Below are 13,950 nucleotides of genomic sequence, written 5' to 3'. Positions count from 1 at the left end.
AGTCGCTTATCTGCACTGCAGTGTCTGCTAATATTCTTCAGTTTGATATGTGTTTGGAAGTTATTTCTTTCTGCGGCTGTGTCTAATAAAAGCCTTATTACTGCGATCGATTCGCGGAAACGTGAAGTTTTTATTATTAACATTCTTATGTGATAAATGCACCTTATCCACTACCTGAGCCATGAACATGAGCCGCTTCTGTGGTTTGACAGCGTTCCAATTGATCCACACTGAGCACCAGAATATAATTCATTATAAAATCAGATTCCGAGGCCCGTTATATTTTTGAAAGCAGAAATCATAATCCACTACTGCCTTTCTGGGCCTATCGTAGCTTCACCAGACCCCATTCGCCGTCACTTTTCAGGGCTCCTGTAGGGCCTTAACATCTACTGTAGCGGTCCCGGACACATGCAGTCCCCACTGTACCTCGCTCCTACAGGCAATCCCCTACTTCATGCCGTTGCCCATCTCCCACGACTTGGACGAGCATTGTAGTGATGGACAACATAATGAATACAGTAGCACAAGTAATTGGTGAAAGGAGGATAAAAGCTATGGTGTTTACAGATGATCTGATGATTTGGGGGAATAAGGAGGAAGTACAAGAGCAGTTGGACGTATGGGAACGAACAGTACAAGAATAGGGGATGAAATTTAATATAAGTAAGAGTGAGATGATTATCACAACAAGACAGAAGGAGAGAGGAACAACTGAAATAACAATTGGTGGGGAACGATTGAGGAGAGTAGAGTGTTTCAACTACCTAGGAAGACTGATACAGGAAGATGGAAAAAACGGCAGAGAAATAAACGAGCGGGTGAGAAAAGCAGAAGCATTTGGGAAGAGTGTCAGAAGCCTGATATGGAGCAAGAATGTACCCCAAATCAGTAAAAAGGTTATATGCCGGTCATACTATGTGCCGATCCTGACATACGCATCAGAAACCTGGGTTATGAAAGGAAGAGAGCAACGCAACGTACAAGCTAGTGAGATGAAATTCTTGAGAAACAGTATTGGAGTGACAAAGATAGACAGGTTAGGAAATGAGAAGATCAGAGAGTTAATGAAGGTGGAACCACTACAGGAGGAGATAGAGAAATCAAGGCTGAGATGGTATGGACACGTTAAGAGAATGGAGGAGAAGAGGATACCGAGGAGGATACACGAGATGAAACTAGAAGGGAAGAGACCAAGAGGAAGACCGAGAGACAGATGGCTGAAAGGAGTAGAGGAATGCGTCCAGAAGAAAGGAGAAGACTGGACCAAGGGAAAGACGGAGTGATGGTGGCATGGCAGAAGACGATGGAGAGGCCTATGTTCAATACAGACCCGACCAGAGGCTGGAAACTGTTCAAGATGATGATGATAAAATCAGATTCTTTTGTTACCAGCTTGTTACGTTGCTTCCCTTCCCAACTGCTAGGTACTAGAACACAGTCAGATACTGACTCCAACTCTCGGTAAGTAGGTGACGATGTGCGATGTACAAGTCGCGAGCCATTTTCGTTTTGCGGGAGTAACCTAAAGTGCGTGGTATGGTGATGGAGTACCTGTGGGACAGTTATGCGCTCGCGTGCGGTGTTTCGGGCTGAAGCTGTTTTGTGCGTGGCTTAGCTTACCGGCAGCAGCTAGGCAGTAGGCGGTCGCGAAGCTGTCTATTAATAGGCGGCCGAGTCCAACTGCTCGAGGCGGCGACAGACGAGGAAACGCGACGCGACGCGACAGACAATGGCCCCACTCTGGTTCACTTGCGAAACCAAAACCTCGTCTCACCGGCACGCACCGTCCTCTGCCTCATCCTCCACCAGCGAGTCCGGAATCTTCAGGAAAATCTGGAAAACACACGCCAAATGTTCAGCACAGTCAAAAAAACACAATGAGACATTTGTATATGTATATCACGATTTGATTATATTAGGTGCTCCCTAAGACATTAATATGTTTCCCTATTGTCGAAATGTTCAAGCCTGCAATAAACAAGAGTTCTACGAAAGGACGTGACAATGTGACTTTTCGAGCTACATGGAAAAATCAACTGATGTACAGATTATACTGATAAGATTGACGCAAATCAACATTTACGGAACTATCGCTAGTTTTCTGTAGCTCTCAAACTAAAAGTTGGCACAACAATTAATACGTGAAACTGTCCCATCGCAAATATTTCACGAAGCTACTTTGTCAAAGTGAAATACATTGTCGCAAAATCTATGATAATACTAGTAGATAACGAAGCTAGAGAGGGTCGGTATTATGGAGACACCATACTTCCTCAGGATTTGGTTGACGGAACTACGTGGCAAATGCAGTCTAGGTTAGCGAATGTGGCATGCATTTCCGTGTACGCATCTGCCGCGTATTGTCGACACTGTCAGGTAGGGAGTCTCCTGTGCTGACGCTCGTTCTGACATCCGCGCGTGGCTGCCTGTTACAGCCACAAGCAGTTTCCTAAGGTCATTCGCATGTAAAAAAAACTTTCGTGTCAACTATTGACTAACCCACTGACAAAAAAAAGAGGAATTATCGTCTGAAAGTTATCTGTACTTTCTGCAAGCGAAGTTTTTACACGCATCAGGAAGTCATCTAAACACATTATACATTAAGCTGCCCTTCCGCGTTTTCCTGTCTGTATGTGAAGGCGTAAAGGCTAGCCTCAGAAACTACTGCAGGAATTTTGATACGGTTTTCACTAACAGACAGGCTGATTTCACGAGGAAGCCATCTGTACACCACTACATATTATAAACGAGTAGTCCAGCCGTACATACTTACTGCTACAGGGTGTTTCAAAAATGACCGATATTTTTGAAACGGCAATAAAAACTAAACGAGCAGCGATAGAAATACACCGTTTGTTGCAATATGCTTGGGACAACAGTACATTTTCAGGCAGACAAACTTTCGAAATTACAGTAGTTACAATTTTCAACAACAGATGGCCCTGCGGTCTGGGAAACTCTATAGTACGATATTTTCCACATATCCACCATGCGTAGCAATAATATGGCGTAGTCTCTGAATGAAATTATCCGAAACCTTTGACAACGTGTCTGGCGGAATGGCTTCACATGCAGATGAGATGTACTGCTTCAGCTGTTCAATTGTTTCTGGATTCTGGCGGTACATCTGGTCTTTCAAGTGTCCCCACAGAAAGAAGTCACAGGGGTTCATGTCTGGCGAATAGGGAGGCCAATCCACGCCGCCTCCTGTATGTTTCGGATAGCTCAAAGCAATCACACGATCATCGAAATATTCATTCAGGAAATTAAAGACGTCGGCCGTGCGATGTGGCTGGGCACCATCTTGCATAAACCACGAGGTGTTCGCAGTGTCGTCTAAGGCAGTTTGTACCGCCACAAATTCACGAAGAATGTCCAGATAGTGTGATGCAGTAATCGTTTCGGATCTGAAAAATGGGCCAATGATTCCTTTGGAAGAAATGGCGGCCCAGACCAGTACTTTTTGAGGATGCAGGGACGATGGGACTGCAACATGGGGCTTTTCGGTTCCCCATATGCGCCAGTTCTGTTTATTGACGAAGCCGTCCAGGTAAAAATAAGCTTCGTCAGTAAACCAAATGCTGCCCACATGCATATCGCCATCATCAATCCTGTGCACTATATCGTTAGCGAATGTCTCTCGTGCAGCAATGGTAGCGGCGCTGAGGGGTTGCCGCGTTTGAATTTTGTATGGATAGAGGTGTAAACTCTGGCGCATGAGACGATACGTGGACGTTGGCGTCATTTGGACCGCAGCTGCAACACGGCGAACGGAAACCCGAGGCCGCTGTTGGATCACCTGCTCCACTAGCTGCGCGTTGCCCTCTGTGGTTGCCGTACGTGGTCGCCCTACCTTTCCAGCACTTTCATTCGTCACGTTCCCAGTCCGTTGAAATTTTTCAAACAGATCCTTTATTGTATCGCTTTTCGGTGCTTTGGTTACATTAAACCTCCGTTGAAAACTTCGTCTTGTTGCAACAACACTGTGTTCTAGGCGGTGGAATTCCAACACCAGAAAAATCCTCTGTTCTAATGAATAAACCATGTTGTCTACAGCACACTTGCACGTTGTGAACAGCACACGCTTACAGCAGAAAGACGACGTACAGAATGGCGCACCCACAGACTGCGTTGTCCTCTATATCTTTCACATCACTTGCAGCGCCATCTGTTGTTGAAAATTGTAACTACTGTAATTTCTAACGTTTGTCCGCCTGAAAATGTACTGTTGTCCCAAGCATATTGCAACAAACGGTGTATTTCTATCGCTGCTCGTTTAGTTTTTATTGCCGTTTCAAATATACCGGTCATTTTTGAAACACCCTGTACATACTTAAGAGATTGTAAATCCGTCTTTCCAGCTATTAAAGTGCATTTTTTATTTTATCTAAAACAATGTTAGTGGTCCATTGATGAAGTTCTAAATGAATCAGACTAAATCCATAGGCTAAAATACGCCCTCATTTTTAATAGTAGTAAACACCGACTTGAAATACTTTATGTAGTTAAACAGCAATTGCGGACAACATGGTCTCACTAATACAGAATAGATACGCGTGTGTGTGTGCGTGTGTGTCTGTTTGTTTTTGTGGCCCAGCACAGTTCTTATTCGCCTTGAGCAAATTCAACCAAATTTGCTACTCATATAACTTGCCACGAGACAATTTCCTTAGGGATAACATTCGCCTAGTAGCCCTGTTTGGGGAGGGGCGGTGGTGGTGGTGGTGGTGGTGGTGGTGGTGGTGGTGTGTGTGTGTGTGTGTGTGTGTGTGTGTGTGTGTGGAGTGAGAGGGGGGGGAGGAGAACTAACGACAAATAAGCATAACTTTGGATTGCATGAGCCAAAACTTTAAGCTAGGTATACACGCAAGAGGTTTTCACGACCAGAGAGCTTTTGCGAGTAATAAGTGTCGTGTAAACAGCGTCGAGAGAGCTCGCCGGCAATATCCGAGAGTGGGGCAAGATGTCAGGTAGCCGCACTCTGCGAGTTTAGACCTCTGATGTAGACAGCTCTCAGGCAAGAGAAACTGCACTAAAAATTTGTCGGGAGAACTGAGAATGTTGACCGGCGATATTGCTTCGCATGTTTGTGCCGTATTTCACAGTTCGTTCACCATCACAACTTAGTAATATATTTCTCCGTACTCATGCAGATATTAAATCAAAAGCACCCACGAAATTGCATGTTTTGGGCCATGATGATCGAAGAAATCACCAGTTTTTACCGTAAAAGAACAGCACAACAGTTAGCCTATTTCGGAAGTTCTAGACTTAAACAATGATACGTAGCAAATAACATATAAAAACGTGATAAACATATTATATAGAATCAACAAACGAAAATAAAAAATTGTCACTGTAGAGACGCGACCCCACGACAATATGAATAACATAATAGTACGCTACCTACTACGCCACATGAACACTACAACACGCTTCTCTGTAAACATATACTGGCAATGTCGGGTCAGTTTAGGCAACTATCGCGATGGATACTCACTGCGAGTGTCAGCGAAGTGTCGGTAAACAAAGTTTGAAGAAAGCTACCAGGAAGTGGACTGGAGACGAATTTGTGCATTTAATTAGTTTGTACGAGGAAAGGCCAGCATTATTATTATAGACTACAGGAGCTGAGATAAGAAGCGAAGTTTGTTGGCCGAATTTACTACAGTTTTTAACACCTCTACAGAAGAAATTTACCAGTATATCCACAACTCTAGGAACAAGGCAAATTATTTTTAAAACATAGATTAATTGACATAGAGAAACAAGTGAAGTTATGTTTGAAAGTAATCGTTTCGGAAGTCGTAAAATTGCCATTTAAATCTCTTAATACAGCTATATGTATTAATATAATGTGGTATTTATTGATCCTACAGCGTGTTCGCAAATTCACGTTACAAACATCTAGAACTTGTAGAAGGGAGTGAGTACATAATATTTTGAATAGGAACTCACGTCTGGAAACGTATCGTTTCCGTTTTACGACGGGCTCAGTTCAGACGTGTAACGCATCCACGTCTGCTGAGGGAACGGAAAAAGTCTCAGAGGAGCTCTTTCTGATATGCAATGGGGTAGACAGGGCGACGTGTACTACGTCAGACAGTCACCCGATTTCCCTTAACGTCTGCCGCGCTGCGAGCCTCCTTTGGAGAGAGTGGGAAACCGGCTGGCACGAATTCTGGCCGCTGCATCAGAAACTGAAGAGACAACGGGATGGGGGGGGGGGGGGGGGGGAGAGTGTGCCAGAACGTGCTTCGTAGGTACAATATCTGTAACAACTTTGTGATCGCCACATCGTGCTGCTGTTGTAATGCATCAGTACTGTTCTGGACGTACAGTATGCTGGGTTCTTTTTTGTTCTGGAATAATGTAAACACGCAATATTTTAGTGTTAATGCGAACAAAAGTGCGTAACTGATAAATGAATATTTCGTTACATTTCCTTTCTAATTGTTGCCTAATAATTGTGCTGCGTCACTCCTACTTCAATTCCTCAAACAGAAGTGGATGAATTAAACATCTGAATTGAAACCGCCGTAGAACGGAAAGGGAAAGTTCCCGGACATCGGCTCTTATTCAAAATATTATGTACTTACTCCCATCTACAAGTTCTAGAAGTATATAAGGGAAATTTCCGACCACCCTTTATTATCATATTGGGTGTTGAAGAGATCTTCAGGAATTACGAGTGGTTCCATAAGTTAATATAAGTAAAAACATTCAAATAAACGTATGTTCGGAAACGCTCCATTTATCAGATATCCGCCCTATTTGGTTTTTGGACGTGTGTGGGTATCAAAATGAATTTGTTGTAGTATTATTTTATCGCAATTGTTACTCTACCGAATATTAAACAGAATAAAAGTAGCTGATGCTGGAAATAGTAGTAACAGAAGTAGCCTGTCTTTAGCATTAATGGTTTTACATGTGATAGATGACGATTTAGGATACTATTATAAGGAGTATTTCTTCCATATTCATCGCTGTCATTCTTGTAAAATATCCATATTGTTGTGGGATTTTCCATCACACACTCTGCAATGACATTCTTGTATACTCAAAAATCATCCCCGCCGGAAAAAAAATCAAATGGTTCAAATGGTTCTGAGCACTATGGGACTTAACTGCTGTGGTCATCAGTCCCCTAGAACTTAGAACTACTTAAACCTAACTAACCTAAGGACATCACACACATACATGCCCGAGGCAGGATTCGAACCTGCGACCGTAGCAGTCACGCGGTTCCAGAGTGTAGCGCCTAGAACCGCACGGCCACTCCGGCCGGCCATCCCCGCCGAATCCTCTCTTTTATTCACCAGCAACATTGTCGTTTCCTTTTTTTACTTGCCAGTAAAAGAATTAAAAGTGCAGCTGCAGGTCGCCGTTCTTCCATCTCAAACGCTTCCTTCACACACAAAACTAGGACAGAAAAATCTCGCAGAGAGAGAGAGAGAGAGAGAGAGAGAGAGAGAGAGAGAGAGAGAGATTTGTGAGCTGTCACAGACACTCTCACCTCGCTATGTGGAAACGCTTCCGACATCTGCTCTCGCAAGACTCTCAGACACTGACAGAAAGTATTCGGAAGGAACTATTAGATACTATCAGCAATAAATTCGCCCGTAGTGTAAACAATTCTGTGAGTGCTACCACAGAACACAGATGCAAGATGAGCGGCCCTTCCTGTGATGAAGGACCGGCAGGAGTGTGCTCTGACACTCCACCTCTTGGATACCTACGGCACCTGTCGCAGTATCAGTCTCGCTGCTGTTTCCTCTCTGTCTGTTTGTTTACTCACAGCCTCATTTCGCCTTTCTGTTGGGTTTGCTTTGTATTTGTTTGTTTGTTTACATAAATGACCCAATTATTTCAATCATTATTTCAATAATATAGGGATTAAAAGGGGTGTAAGACAGGGGTGGAGCCTTTCGTCCCTACTATTCAATGTATACATGAAAGTAGCAATGACGGAAATAAAAGAAAGGTTCAAGAGTGGAATTAAAATTCAAGGTGAAAGTATATAAGTCTTAAGATTTGCCGATAGTATTGCTATGAAAGTGAAGAAGAATTGCAAGGTGTGTTGAATGAAATGAACAGTCTGATGAATACAGAATATAGATTGAGAGTAAATCGAAAAAAGATGAAAGTAATGAGAAGCAGCAGAAATGAGAACAGTGAGAAACTAAACATCGGGATTAGTGGTTAGGAAACACATGACGTTAAGGAATTCTGGTAGTCAGGCAGCAAAATAACCCATGAAGGACGGAGAACAGAGGACATAAAAATTAGACTAGCACTGGCAAAAAGGACATTCCTGGCCAAGAGAAGTCTACTAGTTCAAACGTAGGTCTTAATTTGAGGAAGAAATTTCTTATAATGTGCCTTTGGAGCACAGCATTATATTGTAGTGAAACATGGGCTATGGGAAAACTGTAAAAGAAGAGAATCGAAGCATTTGAGATGTGGTGCTACAGATGAATGTTGAAAATTAGGTGGACTGATGAGGTAAGGAATGAGGAGGTTCTCTGGAGAATTGGAGAGGAAAGGAATATATCTAAAACAGTGACAAGAAGAAGGAACAGGATGGTAGGACATCTGTTACGACGTGGGGGAATATCTTTGATGGTACTAGAGGAAATTGCAGAGGGTAAAAACTGGAGAGGAAGACAGAGACTGGAATACATCCACGAAGTAATTGAGGACGTAGGTTGCAAGTGCTACTCTGAGATGAAGAGGCTGGCACAGGAGAGGAAATCATGGCGGGCAGCATCAAACCAGTCCGAAGATCGATAACTGAAAAAGAAATGGTAACGTTGTGAACAAAGTTAGATAGTTAATCCATACTGGGAATCGAGAATCTCGAGGATTTTGCCTCTTATCGATATCGATACTGGTGAGATATCAGAACATGTGACATAAACTACTGTATATTTTGATTGCATTTGCGTTGAAGCTTACATTTCTTATTCCACGGAGGGAACAGAGACTTTCGTATGTGATACAGATTTCAACTCGATGCACCGTTTCAGATAAAATGGGTCTTAACACATGGACAGAAATGCAGTGATAACATGACAAAAACGTTTTGTGTGTGATATAATTACAAATTAACAATTTTAGGATTTCTCGTTTACTTGTAATGCACAACGTTGGTTCTTGTTAAATTTCGTGATTCAAGGTCAAAGGGAAGTAGCCTATAGGTTTTGATCAGTAAGTTTGCGAGTATTATGTAACATAAATGGCGGTATCTTTTGAGTGGATTGTGTAACAAGTTTAAAGCTTCTACACCGCCAAGGGACTATAGATCCTAGTGGGTGATATAATCTTCAACTTGATACGTCTGTCCGTTCCTGAGAAAAAGAGGTTCTTCGCAGTCAGGCAGAAAGATGGATGGATGGACAGACAGGAAAAAAAGTGATCCTATAAGGGTTCCGTTTTTACTGCTCAAGGTACGGAACCCTAAAAAAACATACAGTGAGCGTCATGAATTTATGACTCCCGGTGTCTTTTCATTTCTTTAAAGTTTGCTTTCATATCCAGCTTCGATTTGTATTGACAGCATAAGAAGAAGAGAAACATGAGGCCACACTCTATAGCAGATGCGTAAGATCAACTTCGTCATGGGCAATCTCCAGCATATCTCACGTATTTTCTTGAGTATCGAACGGGATATTAATCTCCTTCGACCTTTAAAAACAATTTATATATGTTAGCTATATTCTGTAGACAGAATGTATTGCATAAAGCCCACTAGACGTAAACTGGCCAGCGACTACGTTTTTCACTGCAAACTTTTCAAAATATGTGCAGTGTTGTACTTTAGTTTGAATTATAACAATAACAATTGGCAATAACGAAAAGAAAACAAGTTCATTATCAAGCTGTGATGTGTGGTTATACTATGCGCAACTATTTTTATTTTTATTAATTTTTTGTTTGACAGATACTTTTCTCAAAAGCGAATGAGAAAGATAGCGGAGAATACGCGCGAATCCCAAAAGCATTGGTTTTCATTTTTTTCACGAAAAGTAAAAGATTTACTGAGAAACCAGCTACAGAGTGGGACGAAGATTTGCTTCGCCTACATAAAACAATTATTTTAGGCAAATTTGATAACCTGAAATTTCACTCCCCGTCTATCGCACTTTCGAGTTGCGCGTAGCGGCCAGCGTCCCTGTGATTGTGGGTACTCAGAGGGAGTGGAAGCTTGACACACCTTGTGCGACCCGAAGGCCACTCTATTTACTTCCATGCTCTGTTAGCACTAGGTGAAAGTGGAAAACTGTCTGAGAGCAAGAAACTCTCACCTGTATCCCAGCCATTATGACCACTACCACCGGGGGATTGACTGCCACCTGGTGCCGTTGCGGAAAACGTAAAAGCGGACCAAAGGCGAATGAGGGATCATCCCGGCAACGGTACTGGCACCACATGGAGAAAATCCACTGACATAAGCGACTTTGACATAGACTAGATTGCTATAGCTCGGGACTTGGGGGGAAGGAGAAAGCAGCATAGGCGTCTATCTGTGTCAAATCTGACGACAAGGTACAATGCTGATGCCTGCAGAAGTGTTTCGGAGCACACCATTCTGTGCACGTTGTTGAAAATGGGGCTTCGCTACAGAGGACCCTATGTGTTCTTATGTTAACCTAACGATATTGCCAATTACGTCTGCAGCCGATGCGGGGACATCGAGACTGAACCGTGGCTCAATGGAAACGAGTCACCTGGTCAGATGAATTGCGTTTCCTGTTGCACTAAATCGAGGGTCGTGTTCGAATACGCTGTCATCCTGGTGACCGACTGCTCGAAACAGGCATAGCCCCAAGGAACGCAGTATGCTGTGGGTTCCGTTGGCGTTCACCTGAACTTCATTGGGGATTATGGTAATCACTGAAAGCACCATGACATCTGTAGACCACGTAGACATTACAGCGGGCCACCTGTGTCCCTTCATGCTTGATGTCATCTTCGACGGCGATGGCATCTTCCAGCATGTTACTCGTCCGTGTCACAAAACCGTAATCAAGTTACGGCTATTTGAGGAGCATTATAGTGAACTCGCCTGGATGTCTTTGCCACTAAATTCGCCTGATCCGAACCCGATGGAACGCCTCTGGGACGCTACCAGGCGCCAGCTTCGCTCTCACAAACCACCGACCCGTAATTTACGGGAATTACGCAGACATCGGATACCATACAGCTCCAGAAACCTACCAAGGATTTGTCGAATCCATGTCACGCAGTATCGCTATTCCAAAGGTGGACCAACACGCTTGTTAGCGGGTGGTCATAATCTTTTGGCTCACCAATGTATACGATTTGTTATCTGACGAAACATACAATAAGGATAAGGCATGCCGAGCACCCTTTACGGTGTGATGCAGGTATGAGGGGATAGCACAAAAAAATAATCGAAACGAACGACTATTAGTAGCGAGTAGTACGTAGTTTTCGGGGTTGCTGGGCTTATGGCTACAGTGCTGATGACTTTTAACGACTTCGAGTGGAGATGATAGTAAGAAATAACACGGGAATCCTTGGAAAGATTTCAGCCAAATTTGGTATATATAACGCGAGGTACAGATAAACAACTAACGGAGCGAATGAGCTAGTGTCGTAATGTGTGCGTGAGCTGTGATGGCGCATTGAAATACACTCCTAGAATGGAAAAAAGAACACATTGACACCGGTGTGTCAGACCCACCATACTTGCTCCAGACACTGCGAGAGGGCTGTACAAGCAATGATCACACGCTCGGCACAGCGGACACACCAGGAACCGCAGTGTTGGCCGTCGAATGGCGCTAGCTGCGCAGCATTTGTGCACCGCCGCCGTCAGTGTCAGCCAGTTTGCCGTGGAATACGGAGCTCCATCGCAGTCTTTAACGCTGGTAGCATGCCGCGACAGCGTGGACGTGAACCGTATGTGCAGTTGACGGACTTTGAGCGAGGGCGTATAGTGGGCATGCGGGAGGCCGGGTGGACGTACCGCCGAATTGCTCAACACGTGGGGCGTGAGGTCTCCACAGTACATCGATGTTGTCGCCAGTGGTCGGCGGAAGGTGCACGTGCCCGTCGACCTGGGACCGGACCGCAGCGACGCACGGATGCACGCCAAGACCGTAGGATCCTACGCAGTGCCGTAGGGGACCGCACCGCCACTTCCCAGCAAATTAGGGACACTGTTGCTCCTGGGGTATCGGCGAGGACCATTCGCAACCGTCTCCATGAAGCTGGGCTACGGTCCCGCACACCGTTAGGCCGTCTTCCGCTCACGCCCCAACATCGTGCAGCCCGCCTCCAGTGGTGTCGCGACAGGCGTGAATGGAGGGACGAATGGAGACGTGTCGTCTTCAGCGATGAGAGTCGCTTCTGCCTTGGTGCCAATGATGATCGTATGCGTGTTTGGCGCCGTGCAGGTGAGCGCCACAATCAGGACTGCATACGACCGAGGCACACAGGGCCAACACCCGGCGTCATGGTGTGGGGAGCGATCTCCTACACTGGCCGTACACCACTGGTGATCGTCGAGGGGACACTGAATAGTGCACGGTACATCCAAACCGTCATCGAACCCATCGTTCTACCATTCCTAGACCGGCAAGGGAACTTGCTGTTCCAACAGGACAATGCACGTCCGCATGTATCCCGTGCCACCCAACGTGCTCTAGAAGGTGTAAGTCAACTACCCTGGCCAGCAAGATCTCCGGATCTGTCCCCCATTGAGCATGTTTGGGACTGGATGAAGCGTCGTCTCACGCGGTCTGCACGTCCAGCACGAACGCTGGTCCAACTGAGGCGCCAGGTGGAAATGGCATGGCAAGCCGTTCCACAGGACTACATCCAGCATCTCTACGATCGTCTCCATGGGAGAATAGCAGCCTGCACTGCTGCGAAAGGTGGATATACACTGTACTAGTGCCGACATTGTGCATGCTCTGTTGCCTGTGTCTATGTGAATGTGGTTCTGTCAGTGTGATCATGTGATGTATCTGACCCCAGGAATGTGTCAATAAAGTTTCCCCTTCCTGGGGCAATGAATTCACGGTGTTCTTATTTCAATTTCCAGGAGTGTATTAATTTTCCGGTTACTCTCTCATTCATATGCTTCTCACTTATTTTAAGCTGACAGACTGCTCTAAATAATTTACGACTGGGGAAGAAATCTGATCGCTGATAGCGAAAAAAACTTTACAATCTCAGTGTACATACACCGATCAGTTGATTCCTTATAACGAAGCTCATCCATACTTTTGTTCATCTCGGTATACATAGTCATTGAGATTTAAGAAGAACGCCCTCCTTTCCCGCCCCTTCCAATCTCCATCGGTAGTGACATCTCCTGAGGACCACCCTTTGTGCGTTCGAATGAGAAGTAAGCGGTCCAACAACTACAGAAAAACGAACTGAACACAAACCCTACATTTCGCCTGAAGATGGCGATCAGGAAATTCGTCGAAATGTGACGATAACATGACGCCACGACTCGGATGATAACACGAGAAATTTCATCAGAAATTCTTCGAGAAGACCTGCATTCCCATGTATCTTACTTGTTTGTCTGTTGCCATAATTTTAAGTACGCAGGTGATTTATTCACTTAAGGAAAAAGAATGAATCCTCAATTAACGACGTAAGTGAAAATTAAGAATGCTGAAAATGGTAGAATAACTAAGGCGTTATTCGTATGCATCTCACCACTACCAGATGTCTGGAATGTTTGCATAAACTACTATACTGTTTCAGATCAGGGATGTTTTTCACTTCATTACAGAACCGACTAACCGGCCGCTGTGGCCGAGCGGTTCTAGGCGCTTCAGACCGGAACCGCACTGCTGCTAACGTCGCAGGTTCGAATCCTGCCTCGGGCATGAATGTTGTGTGCTGTCCTTAGGTTAGTTAGATTTAAAGAGTTCTAAGTTCTAGGGGACTCATGACCTC

The 13,950-nt window shown here is 44.6% G+C and overlaps 1 protein-coding gene across 1 annotated transcript in view; it reads right to left on the bottom strand.

Moving 5' to 3' along the window:
• LOC124787860 (serine/threonine-protein kinase meng-po) overlaps positions 1 to 13,950 on the bottom strand; it is a 324,368-nt gene that overhangs the window by 245,285 nt on the left and 65,133 nt on the right. Inside the window, exon 2 of the mRNA XM_047254823.1 lies at positions 1,624 to 1,836. The gene's annotated coding sequence lies outside the window, so the exon portion shown is untranslated. The remainder of the gene's footprint in view (positions 1 to 1,623; positions 1,837 to 13,950) is intronic.

The sequence above is a fragment of the Schistocerca piceifrons genome, chromosome 3 (assembly GCF_021461385.2).
Source record: "Schistocerca piceifrons isolate TAMUIC-IGC-003096 chromosome 3, iqSchPice1.1, whole genome shotgun sequence".
NCBI classification, from domain to species: domain Eukaryota; kingdom Metazoa; phylum Arthropoda; class Insecta; order Orthoptera; family Acrididae; genus Schistocerca; species Schistocerca piceifrons.
This window is presented reverse-complemented; position numbering and strand designations above follow the sequence as displayed.